Genomic DNA, 13,198 nt, shown 5'->3' with positions numbered 1-13,198 from the left:
AAATTATTTGCCTTTGTCAGATTTTATGCATTGTTTCGAATAGAAAGTGTCTCAAATGTTCACTTTTAATTACTATTTATTTAAAAAAGTGGACTTTGTTGCTGTTGATACTCTCAGGTCAGGTCAGGTCATAACAATAATTTCTGCAAATATTATTATATTATTATAATATCTGCAGTAGAAATTTTGTCGAATTTTTTTTGTATAAAAACAGTAAAGATAATTTCTTTATTTAGGTAACTAGTTAAGTAATTACTGCAAATTAGTTTAGATCAGAGGTTTGTCTAATTCATCGAATGTGTTGCTCATTTTAAAATAGGTAATGAAAAATCTTGCAGTTTGCTAGATTTTATAAGCATTGTTTCAATTAAAAAGTGTGTCAAGTGCTGACTTCTAATTATTAGTTATTTTTTGGAAAAAATGACTTTTTTTACGCCATATTTTTCTATTTCCACCTTATTTCTATTTCTTCATTCCTTCCCTTCAAAGGATCTTTAAAAAATCGTGTTTTTCTATTGGAAAAAGATTTTTTCCACACTTTTAAAAAAGCAGTGATTTCCGTTTTAAATTTATTTCAACTATCAGTACTAGAACAATTGTTATTCTAATTTATTGTTTGGGTTGGGTAAGTTCGGGAATGTTTATTAGGTCTATTCTATGTAAACGAACTTTTTCGAGATAAGTTGTGAAAAATGTGTGGCATCTGCAACTTGTCGGCTTTTTCCTTGCGCTCCAAAACTCGATCCACTTCACAAGTGGCAACTCGTGTTTTACACGTTTAACATAATCATGACTTGGGCACTCCGTCATTCGATCCGCCACCAATTTACGCAACCTTATACTTGATCCAAACTTGTCACGGATCCGATTTCCCGATACATCCAAAAGTCAATAATTGCAATCCAGCTGTCGACAAGTCAGGGGACACGCCACTCGCTATAAATCTGATTGGAGATGCCAGCAGTGAGCAGCTGCTTGTTCCAGCCAAAAAGCAACGACCGGAACGCTCCCAAATTATTCCTCCAATATTTTAATTGATTTTTTCTTCGGCTCGTTAATAATTCATTGTCAGCGGTAAAAACAACAGTTCGTGATAGTGTTTGTGGAGCTGTTATTATTGGTCCGGTGATTTGTTGTGCGGCTCGTACGCCTTGCATCCGGGCCCCAATAATTCCAGTTTGCCTCCTGAGGTTTCTGAGATACGACCATAAATACATACTGAAGGGTTCCTATACTATCCCTCCATTACTTATTTAAGTGGCTTCCAGCATCGTACGTGTCTATATTAATAATAATCTCGGTAAAAACACGCACATTTCCTGTATTGTCGGCTAAATTTAGACGTTATTGAGTGATAAAGACCCACTTGAGGCTCCAACAAACCGCTCGACCATAACACGAATCGTTCAACGTCACTGGCCGTTTCACTGTTATGGAAATTGCAGAGGGAGTGCACCGGAGATAGAAATTAACCGTCGATGGCCCAAAAATTCGACACTTGTTTTCATATTCAAATCAACCGAAAGGAAAGGAAAGTACTCCGGCGGTGAATATTCATGCCGGAGCTTAGAGGAAAGCAAGAGAACCGGAGATTTATTAGCGAGGAGATTTTTACGACGAATCAAATTGTGTTGCACAGTGCGAGCTTTAAACGAGTTAAACTAACTTTTTAAATCGAATCTGTCGACTTAAATGAAATCAAATTGGGGGCGGTGCAAAGGTGCTGAAATCGGGGGCAGGGGAATCCCCGGGGAAATATAAGGTGCGGCTAGTATGTCTCCCGACTTGGCGTTTAGTGGGTTTTAAGAAACAAGCTGCTCCCACTCTCAAATTGGGGAAAACACCGGGATTTATTTTATTATTTCAGCAAAATAGTTTGGATCCATATTTTATTTACAAGGTGAAGGAAGATGATTTATAATAATCACCTTGTACATAAATTCAGAAAATGAGTGTAATTTCTTTTCATTTTTTCGGAAAGATAATTTTTGGCGGAGGAATAAAAAAAAATAAAAAAAAACATTAATTTTCAATTCACTAAAACTTTATTTATCTACTTCTTAAACCAAAATTTTAAATCTCCAAGGCATCTTCATTTGTTTACAGTAAGACCTGACCTGACCTGACCTGACTTGGCAATTTAATTTTCCATATTCCAATGATTATTATTAATTATTATTAACAAACTTTTGTATGGTCCTAAAAAAAGTAATTAAATACAGAAATAAAGTCAGATTTTTTTCAAACTACTTTTCTATATATTTTTTAATTTGTTTTCTTTGGCAACGGTATCGATTGTTACTCTTTTGTTTCCTGAGATAACATTACAACACATTAATTGTTGATTTTTTAACAGATATTTAACTAATGTTGCAAGAGCTCTCGTTTCCGCTAACTAAAAAAAATATTATACGAAGCATCAAAAAATTAACTTAAAAATTTAACTCAAATAATTTTTTCTCATAGGAAATTTTAATTTGCTTTCATGTCTTTTACCAGCACCCAAGCGATTGTACGGTACTTTTGAAAATCATCCTGTATATTTTTTTTTCTTGAATTAAAAAAAAAAACTCTGACTTTATTTTTAAGCTTAAGGACATCTCTCATACGTGAGTTGGTCTGACACTTGAATAAATTATTATTTTTCAACTAAAACGCTTTGTCGCAGCAAACTGCTGTTCTCAAGGAAACAATTTTGTTTTCAACAAAAATAAATTCAAACGTCGATAAAACTGCTTTGTGTAAAAATGGATACAGAAAATAGTAAAAATGAAATAACACTGAACTCTGGTAGCATTTATTCTCTCCTTGTCAACCATATAAGTCTGAAAAATATAGTTACAGGGTGAATCATAAAAAATAATTTTTATTTGATTTATTAAGAAATTAAGCTAATTTCGTCCGACTGCTGTACAAATATTAAAATTTGAAAGAAACCATGACTGTTTATTTACGTAAGCACCATACATGTGTAATACTGAAACCATGGCAATGACACATTAATAACCCCACTCTTTGTAAAAACATTAAAACAACAAATCCCCTTGACTGTCGAAACATTTGCTCGAGAGGACGATCTCAACCCTGAATCATAAAAATTTGCCTCCCCTTTATTAGTCACTGCTTAAAATGCGTGAATCCCCTAATTCAAGGTACAAAGTTTGAGTGTGGGCCAAAACTTTTTTTGAACGTAGCATTGGTTACAATTATTTTTCCCTAAATTATCCTCCAGGTTTTGTCAAAAAAATATTATTAAAGACCGGTTTTTGATTTTTCGTTTGCCAACTTATCAGGACTGCGTCCTCCGCACCCACCTTTTAGCCCCCACATTGCCACCCTTGCAAAGGGTTGCAGATTAAACACGTCAGCGTCAATTTAAAAGTGCATCTCGCCCCTTGAAAAAAACTCCGACAATTGAAAGCCCGCAAAAGCTCGTACGCGTGCGCTCCGGCATCGAGCGGGCTTTGAATGCTGCATGCGCGCTTCGAATGTCTTCCAGTGCTTACTACGATGCAAAGCGGTGTAGTGGGTGTTTTTTTTTTAAATTAGAAGTGCACGTGGTTTAATTTCGTGGCCTAGTTGACCTCCACTAGTGTACCAAGTGTTGCTGAATGATTTTTGCTTAATTACCACCCGTTTCCGGTGTAGGTAAGTGTCGTCCGTTTCCGTTTTTCGTCGCGAATTTTTTGCATTTGTCCAGGATCATGTTATCGTCATAGCAACAAGGGATGCTGGGCGCTAATGGGTGCGTTTACCTGTTGCCCTCGGCCTACCTGGACCGAAAAAAAATCAAGGGGTGTATGCCCCAAGGTGCCACTTTCGGCACTTGCTTCGCGCTTTAATTAGAAAATTTCATTATCAAACAACGGAAGTAATTTCATTAATTTAAACAAGCTCTGTTTGGTGTGCAACCAAAATAAACTAGGGAATTATTAAGTTTGCTAGTTTCAACTTGCTCTAACATTATTGTAAACATCCGCGGAACAATCAGTCGATGTTTAATTGAGTGTGAAGTCGGAAGTTTGGGGAAAAAATTGCTTTTCGCTTCATTTTCGGTTCAAAGGAACAATGAAAGGTCACACTGTGATACATTTTGCTTTTTTAAGAGAAATTTTGAAGCAGCGTTGATTGAATTGCTGCGTCATATTCATGTAGGGTCCACGAACCCAGCGAGGGTTGCCAAAGGGACGTGGTTCTTCCCCTAGCTACTGGATTCTTTTATCTGGGCGGATTAACATTTTTGCACACGTGGGGCTGTACTAAGAGCGATTTGAAACTTTATAGAGGATCAATTGTTGATTTTGCAAGGATTAAGCCACAATAGGGAGAAACCTATCTGATCGGTGACGAATGGAGCTTCTAATTTTACCTTTAGAAAGCTTAGTTTTGTTAAAACTTGCATTTTAATTCATTATTCTCCTGAAAATATAAATTGCAGACCCTTAATGCCGAAATATACAAATTTAGCAACAAAAGTTTTTGCCACTCCTACTGACTGCGCCAGTTGAATTAAATAAAAAGCTTAATTTGTTAATTAAAAAAGTAAAACAGAATAAAACAATATGCTCGAACAATGAATTTGAAAAAAAAATATTATAAAAACTAACTCATCTATTATTATTATTATTATTATTATTATTATTATATTATTATTATTATTATTATTATTATTATTATTATTATTATTATTATTATTATTATTATTAATATTATTATTATTATTATTATTATTATTATTATTATTATTATTAAAAAGTATAAGAGCATTACACAGGGTGATTTTTTTAGGGTCTACGTTAGGAACTTTTTAACTTTAAAATTTTAAATGGTAACCACCCATTTTTTGTTAATTATTCGTTAAAAGGCGAATTCAAAAATGAAATAAAAATACATAAAAAAAGTTCAAAGATTTCGCCAAATTTCCATACTTAGTTAGTTAATCTCAGAATAGTCGATTTGGGTTCAGTACAAAATTTTAAAGCTCTAGCTATATTAGAAGTTAAAAAGTCTCTAAAAAATCAGTTTGTAATTCAAATAATTTCAGTTGTTATTTGTGGTATACGAAAGCTAGTTTTTTCATTGTAATAGAAATATCACTCATATGTCAGACTGGAGTAGTTGGCAAAAATAAAAACCCTTGCTCGTCTTTAGGGATTTTTTTCCAGTATTGACAGTATTCCCGGCCGAGTTGAACGAATAAAAATAAAAGCATTTCATGAAAGATACACAAATGCAAAACCGCAGTAAAAAGTTGAATTTCGATCTAAACAGCGAAAAAGTTTTAAAATTAAATGTCCCTAAGGCTGTTTGATAGAATGGAATAAAACACAGTTCGGTTGCTCTTTATTTTAATAAATAAAAAGTACATGGTGGCGAATTGGCTGACCTGACAACTGTAACAAAATCCCCTAATTAATTAACACTGACAAGGCTAAGATTTATAGTTTGGTTTTTCGTAGGCTGGTAATCATTTTAATTTGACATCGCCAAGTCGTTATTCTTCATTGTTTCGATGATTTGGAATAAAAATCGCTCATTCATCCTAATTGTAAAACCCTCTCATTCATCCCTATTGTTTGTCCTCCCCAATCGTTCTAAAAAATCTCCGGCACCATATGCACTCACCTGGCCCTAACGCAATTAACTTTGATTTATTCCTTTTGGCCTCTTCTCAATCCGGACAAAAACCCGAGCTCGAATCGGACCCAACATTCATTAAGATCCATCAGATTTATTATAATTAGTCTTGTCCCACCTGTGTTATCATCCGGTGGCTCACACATGTTGTGTCGTGAAAGATGAGCTCGAGACGCGACAGATTCACCGGAGCTTGAAGTTGCCCTTAGCCGGGGTCGCGACCTTTAATCACTTGGACCTGGAATTATAATTGTGGAGGTAGCAAATGTCGGAAATAATTGGTCAATAACCCGCAGACGTGTATTCCAGCGGGCAGTTAGGATGAGTTAGTGGACTTGTGCGGTTCCGGGGCAATTTAGCCCGGATTTTCCTCCGGCGGTGATTTCCGGACGTTTTTTCGGGGAAAATGCGTGCGAACGCCTCGCTGTTTATTAATCAAGCGATGCTGAGGCCGGGGAATTTAATCCCGGACAAGAGCATCTCTATCGAAATTATTGCTGAGCGAGGCCTTCGCGGAATTATGGCGTTGAGCAGATACATATGTGCTTTTAGCGAAATTTTTCCCACCCGGCTTGGCTAAAAATAGCCGCGAAAATTAGCACATTGTCACCAAGTGTCAGTGCGGCGTTTTTGTTGGTGTTTTTGTTATAAATGTGTTTTCACCCATTTTTGGATGAATGCCGTGTCAAAATCGGGCCCCCGAGGAAAATCTGCTGATTTGTTCCATTTGTACCTGCCATCCGTGGCAAATAAATAGCGCCTCTTTCTCCACCAAAACAAAACACTTACATATAAACATCAGCATTAAGTAATTTTCCGGCTGGTGAAAGCGCGCCCCATCAATCACAACCCCCGTAATTAAATACCTGGCAGTTGGCGAGCGTATTCTTTCCAAGGGTCGCAGGACACGTGCTTGGAAAGCGTGGGAATATTTGTATGTTTTAGTGTTAATGGTATGTTTCCTGTGAATATTAAAAATGGAAAGGGATGTTTAGATTGGGCCGACACCCTCGCTCTATTTCGATCCGATTTTTTATTCCGGAGAGGTAAAGTGAACATGTGCTGCAAGTGATGGCGAGATTCGAGCAACTTTGTGCGGTTGTTGTCAACGCAAAACTGTTATTGACACTTTGCACAAAGAGATGGCGAGCTCTGAGGGGAGAAGAATACAAAGAATCCATGCAAAAGGTGAGCATTTTGCATGGTGGTAGCGAACAAAGACACGTCAAGGTTGCTTTGTGCCAAAGTGTGTAGTTGCCGGAAAGCAAATAAAATTAATTTTTTTATTACGACAATTACAAGCGACGGTTTTGGAACAGAAACCTCGTTTGGATATCAAATAATAAAGAACACTCAAAGTAAAAATTTAACCCGGTCTGTGGATTTCAGTTAAAATTACAATTAATTTATTAATTATTTTTCGCTCAGAAACGAAAAAACCCATAGAAAATACAGATAAATTTTACTTTAGTTTTTGCCTTAATTTAGGTAAAAACGATATATTTTAGACAATTTTTGTTTTAAATTCAGACAACTTTGTAAATGGTAGCTGAAAATAGCTTACTTTGGACGGAAACACCAATTTACAGACAATTTTTTGCTTAAAAGCGAGAAAACTTTTAAAGAACACACAAAAAAAGCTTTATTCTAGTTCAAAAAAAGACTTAAGTTTTGGCTTAGAAGGTAATGAATCTTTTTTGACAGTTTTTCTAAGTTCTGCTTAGAAGCGAACAAATTTTATGGGAATTGCCCAAAAACTAATAATATCCGAAATATGTTTTCCTTTTATTATTATTATTATATTATTATTATTATTATTATTATTACGTGTACAACTGTAGTGGAGATCGCAATGAAAAAAAATACATGTAAAGTTACTAAGAGTAAGAAAGTGAAACTGAAGAAACTTGATAGATATTAAAGGTACAGTGAAGAAAAAAAAATTAAAAAAATATAATTTTGAATTCCAGCGAATTGACTGTTGACCCCTAATTTTAAAACACATAATACAAAATTAATAAATATTAACCCCTTGTCTATCTAAAATATTCCCTAGGCCTTAATAAAATTAATTTTTTTATTACGACAATTACAAGCGACGGTTTTGGAACAGAAACCTCGTTTGGATATCAAATAATAAAGAACACTCAAAGTAAAAATTTAACCCGGTCTGTGGATTTCAATTAAAATTACAATTAATTAATTAATTTAATTTCTGCTAAAAATGGCCTATTTTCGTCGAAAACTTCAATTAACTGACGATTTTTCGCTCAGAAACGAAAAAACCCATAGAAAATACAGAAAAATTTTACTTTAGTTTTTACCTTAATTTAGGTAAAAACGATATATTTTAGACAATTTTTGTTTTAAATTCAGACAACTTTGTAAATGGTAGCTGAAAATAGCTTACTTTGGACGGAAACACCAATTTACAGACAATTTTTTCTTAAAAGCGAGAAAACTTTTAAAGAACACACAAAAAAAGCTTTATTCTAGTTCAAAAAAAGACTTAAGTTTTGGCTTAGAAGGTAATGAATCTTTTTTGACAGTTTTTCTAAGTTCTGCTTAGAAACGAACAGATTTTATGGGAATTGCCCAAAAACTAATAATATTATCCGAAATATGTTTTTCTTTTATTATTATTATTATTATTATTATTATTATTATTATTATTATTATTATTATTATTATTATTATTATTATTATTATTACGTGTACAACTGTAGTGGAGATCACAATGAAAAAAAATACATGTAAAGTTACTAAGAGTAAGAAAGTGAAACTGAAGAAACTTCATAGATATTGAAGGTACAGTGAAGAAGAAAAAAATTTAAAAAATATAATTTTGAATTCCAGCGAATTGACTGTTGACTCCTAATTTTAAAACACATAATACAAAATTAATAAATATTAACCCCTTGTCTATCTAAAATATTCCCTAGGCCTTAATAAAATTAATTTTTTTATTACGACAATTACAAGCGACGGTTTTGGAACAGAAACCTCGTTTGGATATCAAATAATAAAGAACACTCAAAGTAAAAATTTAACCCGGTCTGTGGATTTCAATTAAAATTACAATTAATTAATTAATTTAATTTCTGCTAAAAATGGCCTATTTTCGTCGAAAACTTCAATTAACTGACGATTTTTCCATCAGAAACGAAAAAACCCATAGAAAATACAGAAAAATTTTACTTTAGTTTTTGCCTTAATTTAGGTAAAAACGATATATTTTAGACAATTTTTGTTTAAAATTCAGACAACTTTGTAAATGGTAGCTGAAAATAGCTTACTTTGTGCGGAAACACCAATTTACAGACAATTTTTTCTTAAAAGCGAGAAAATTTTTAAAGAACACACAAAAAAAGCTTTATTCTAGTTCAAAAAAAGACTTAAGTTTTGGCTTAGAAGGTAATGAATTTTTTTTGAAAGTTTTTCTAAGTTCTGCTTAGAAACGAACAAATTTTATGGGAATTGCCCAAAAACTAATAATATTATCCAAAATATGTTTTTCTTTTATTATCATTATTATTATTATTATTATTATTATTACGTGTACAAGTTTAGTGGAGATCACAATGAAAAAAAATACATGTAAAGTTACTAAGAGTAAGAAAGTGAAACTGAAGAAACTTCATAGATATTAAAGGTACAGTGAAGTAGAAAAAAATTAAAAAAATATAATTTTGGATCTCAGCGAATTGACTGTTGATCCCTTATTTTAAAACACATAATACAAAATTAATAAATATTAACCCCTTGCCTATCTAAAATATTCCCTAGATCTTTTGCAAAGTAAAAAACACCGTGCTGTGGGAACTATTTGTACAACAAGATGGGAAAAGTGAATTTTATGAAATCTTATGCTGAACTCATCACGAAATCATTCACAACGTCTTGCTCTAACAAATCTCACGTCAAGAAAGTAAATAATAAATAATAAAAAATTAGTGAATTTTCCACTGAATATTATTACAGATACTTGTAAGAAAATCTGGGAAATAGCCAACTAAGAGAAAAAATTTAACTACCTATTGTTTTCCGTAGTATTATTTTTAGCAGATCTCTAGACATCTATTTGAGATTCAAAAAAAAAAAACTGCTGGACCTTTACCTTCCTTTGAACTGAAAAATTCAGTTTCCAACTCTCTCTTTTTTTGATCGTTTGTTAATTGGGTTATACCTATTTCTCTCATTCTTTTTCGGAAAACAGTGAAAATTTTATAATAGATTCAAAAAAAAACTGCTGGACCTTTACCTTCCTTTGAACTGAAAAATTCAGTTTCCAACTCTTTTTTTGATCGTTTGTTAATTGGGTTATACCTATTTCTCTCATTCTTTTTCGGAAAACAGTGAAAATTTTATAATAGATTCAAAAAAAAAACTGCTGGACCTTTACCTTCTTTTGAACTGAAAAATTCAGTTTCCAACTCTTTTTTTGATCGTTTGTTAATTGGGTTATACCTATTTCTCTCATTTTTTTTCGGAAAACAGTGAAAATTTTATAATAGATTAAAAAAAAACTGCTGGACCAAATTTACCTTCCTTTGAACTGAAAAATTCAGTCTCCAATTGTTTTTTTGATCGTTTCTTAATTGGGTTATACCTATTTCTCTCATTTTTTCTCGGAAAACAGTGAAAATTTTATAATAGCAGTGAACGCAAAAAACCTTACGAATGCAAACATTTCTGTGTTTCCTGCAACCAAACGCCGACCAGGTGCTGCACTATTATTACATACCTAGCGTAATTAAACACAACACAAAACAATCAGAGTAAAGAGTGATGAGTTGAGACACTTTTCCAATTAGGTATTCCTGTTTCGTTGTCAAAAATCGTCATCTCCCGGCAGGCCCAGTAATTCAAAGCCGTCAATTAGTCTTGCGGCCTTTGTTGCCCTCGAGCCGGATATTAAACACGTAAAACATGAATTTCTATTATAACAACGGCCTTCGGTTAAACCGCCACAAAGTATGTCGTGTACATATTTTCCGTGCCGCCCCCGAAGAGACACCTGCCCCTCTCGACAAACACGGGCCTTTATCGCGATGGGCCACCTCCTGTAAATACATTAGCTCGGTTAGTGGGTTTCCCTTGCGGTTTTTGTTGTGTCAACCGTGGATCGCATTTCCAATAATTGATCGACAAGGCCTGAACGACACTCGATACTTATGGGAAATCGCCGGACACGCCCAGGAAAATCGCAGGAAATGGGAATTAATTGCCACCTCTCCGGGGGTGGCGATCAAATTTGCAAAAGCCCGCTATAACTCAGTTTTATTGTTCTTCAAATAATAAAAACTGGAACGAATCGAACTAAAGTAAAATTGATGTGGAAGCGTTCGTAATTAGTTTAAGTGTTCAAAGAGATGTGGAGCTTTGCAAATTTACTCTCTTTATTTAAACACTCGACGTTTCAAACACAATATTGCGGCGGAGGAAGTCTGTGGTCATCCTGAATTGATATCAAGGAGAATAGTAGACGAGGAGTAGTCGGAAATGGAATTATTGAAGCAATATTGAATTTCTCGCCTTCGAAAGACTTACAATAAAGCCATCACGGACCCTTTATTAAAATTATAATAGTTCTCTCGAGGGAAATAAAGCTGGAGACTGGATTTCGCCTATTTTGGGACAAAACATAAATCAAACAGCGCGTCCGTCAACAACGACGCCTTTTTCACCTTTACTATTTTTCAAAAATGCCCAATTACTACGGAAGTAGTGAAATAGGCCTCAACTAGTTTGTGGGGTAATTTTTACCACTACAAAATAGTTTTTATCAATCCGTGATTATAAATCATAATTGAGATTTTCACAACATTATAAACTAATGGTATTCAAACCGCTGGTAGAAAATGCTACGAGCAATACTTTACTTCCAGTAAAAATACGCGGATTTGAAAATTGGCTGTAAAATGACCAAATCGTGGTGGAATACATACGGATTTTTCAATTTATTTCGCAAAATATGGAAACAGAAATTAATGTAAACGACTTTTTACTAGTTATAATTATCTGATTCTGAGCAAAATGTGCTGACAATTTAGTCAAAATTGTGCAAATAACTTTGTCAAAATTTTTACTTTGTTACCTATTATTAAAAAAAATGCCCACCGTCCAGGCACTGATTTGAAACTCAATTTGTATGAAAAATAATACACAAAACATAAAAATACTCTGTATTTTAAATTCTGTCTTAAACATTCACCAAAAGTCTGTCTAACTACGAGCTACAAGTGTGTTCTTTTCCCGAAAAAGAAAAAAAATCCACACCTGATGTACCTACCTTTATTTTTACTTTAACGTGTTCCTCACAAGAGTGAGCGTTTGAAACTCATTTTTTAGGAAAAATAATACACAAAACCATTTTTTTACAATTGGATGATGTTCCTAGGTTCTCTTATTACCTCACAGAGTATTTCTCATCTTGATTTAAATATTTGTAACGGGGTAAACAGAGTAATAATCTTAATGTTTTTATGGAAAAACCTAGAGTTCAAATGGCATGAAAAAAATATAGAATTACAAGACCTATACAAAAAATTATCAAAAAACATAGTACCATTTTTTAATGAAAAAATAAAATGGCTAAAAATTGAGGTTTTTTAATTTTATTTTTAAATGACACTAACAATTTTTTTCAAATTTATGTATATTGTTGCTAAGGTTCTCTGAAAATCACCGTATTTTTTTCAAGCAATTTGAACTTACAGTTTTTTTAATAGAACAACGAATTAAATCGACTTTTGAATGCGTTTAAACTCGGTTACAAATACTTAAAATGAAATACAAACTGACCTGTGAGGTAGTGACTGAATTTAGGAACAATATACAATTGTAAAGAGAGCATTTTGTTTATTACTTCTCTTAAAAATCCAATTTCAAATTTTGCGTTCACGCGCTTGCTCTTCGGACGTTCTGAGTACAGTTCAACCTTAAGGAGAACAAGATCTCAGATTACCTTCTTACCAGCACAGGCTTTTGAAGTTGTGCATAATATTTGCTTTCTTTGATTAATCACATTTCTTATTAATAGCTTAGTGAAACCCAATTCTCCGTTTTTGGTCATTTTTTTAAGTTTTCGTCTCTTTTAATCCTCCTCAAAATTCAGCTTTGTGATAACTTTCCCATACAAATATTTACGCAACGCTAAGAAAAATAAACCTTTCCTCCACACATGTTGGAGGAAACCGGTCGCTTTATCTGCCAGCATCGCTCAAGATTTGAATTGTTTGCTGAAAAGGCGACGAGATTAGCGCATTTGGAACGTCCCAGCTTCCATTATGCCAGCTTTGTGCAATTGTGACATTGACCTAAACCTGGCTTAATCGAGTTTGATGAGGGCCGATTCTAATCTCGTTGTCGGTTGTTCGAAAAAGGTGGAGCCTTGAGGACTATCACTGGCACGTTTCCGTATGCAGGGCACGACTCCTCGCAGGAAACCGAGTCCATCGACTTTAATTGCGCCTATTAGACGACTCAAAACGCATCTATTATGAAAAAATCTGGCCCTTGCTATTAATTAGCCCGCGCGCAATTTGTTGCGTCCTTTTAC

General features: G+C 33.8%; 1 protein-coding gene across 2 annotated transcripts in view; it reads left to right on the top strand.

Annotated features, from left to right (window-relative positions):
- Positions 1-3,473: 3,473 nt before the first annotated feature.
- LOC100142493 (leucine-rich repeat-containing protein 15) overlaps positions 3,474-13,198 on the top strand; it is a 32,109-nt gene continuing 22,384 nt past the window's right edge. Inside the window, exons 1-2 of one of the 2 annotated variants that reach the window (XM_064356816.1) lie at positions 6,462-6,571; positions 6,633-6,825. The gene's annotated coding sequence lies outside the window, so the exon portion shown is untranslated. Of the gene's footprint in view, positions 3,649-6,461; positions 6,572-6,632; positions 6,826-13,198 lie in introns of those variants that run through there. The other variant, XM_008196023.3, reaches the window with a different exon arrangement.

The sequence above is a fragment of the Tribolium castaneum genome, chromosome 5 (genome assembly GCF_031307605.1).
Source record: "Tribolium castaneum strain GA2 chromosome 5, icTriCast1.1, whole genome shotgun sequence".
NCBI classification, from domain to species: domain Eukaryota; kingdom Metazoa; phylum Arthropoda; class Insecta; order Coleoptera; family Tenebrionidae; genus Tribolium; species Tribolium castaneum.
This window is presented reverse-complemented; position numbering and strand designations above follow the sequence as displayed.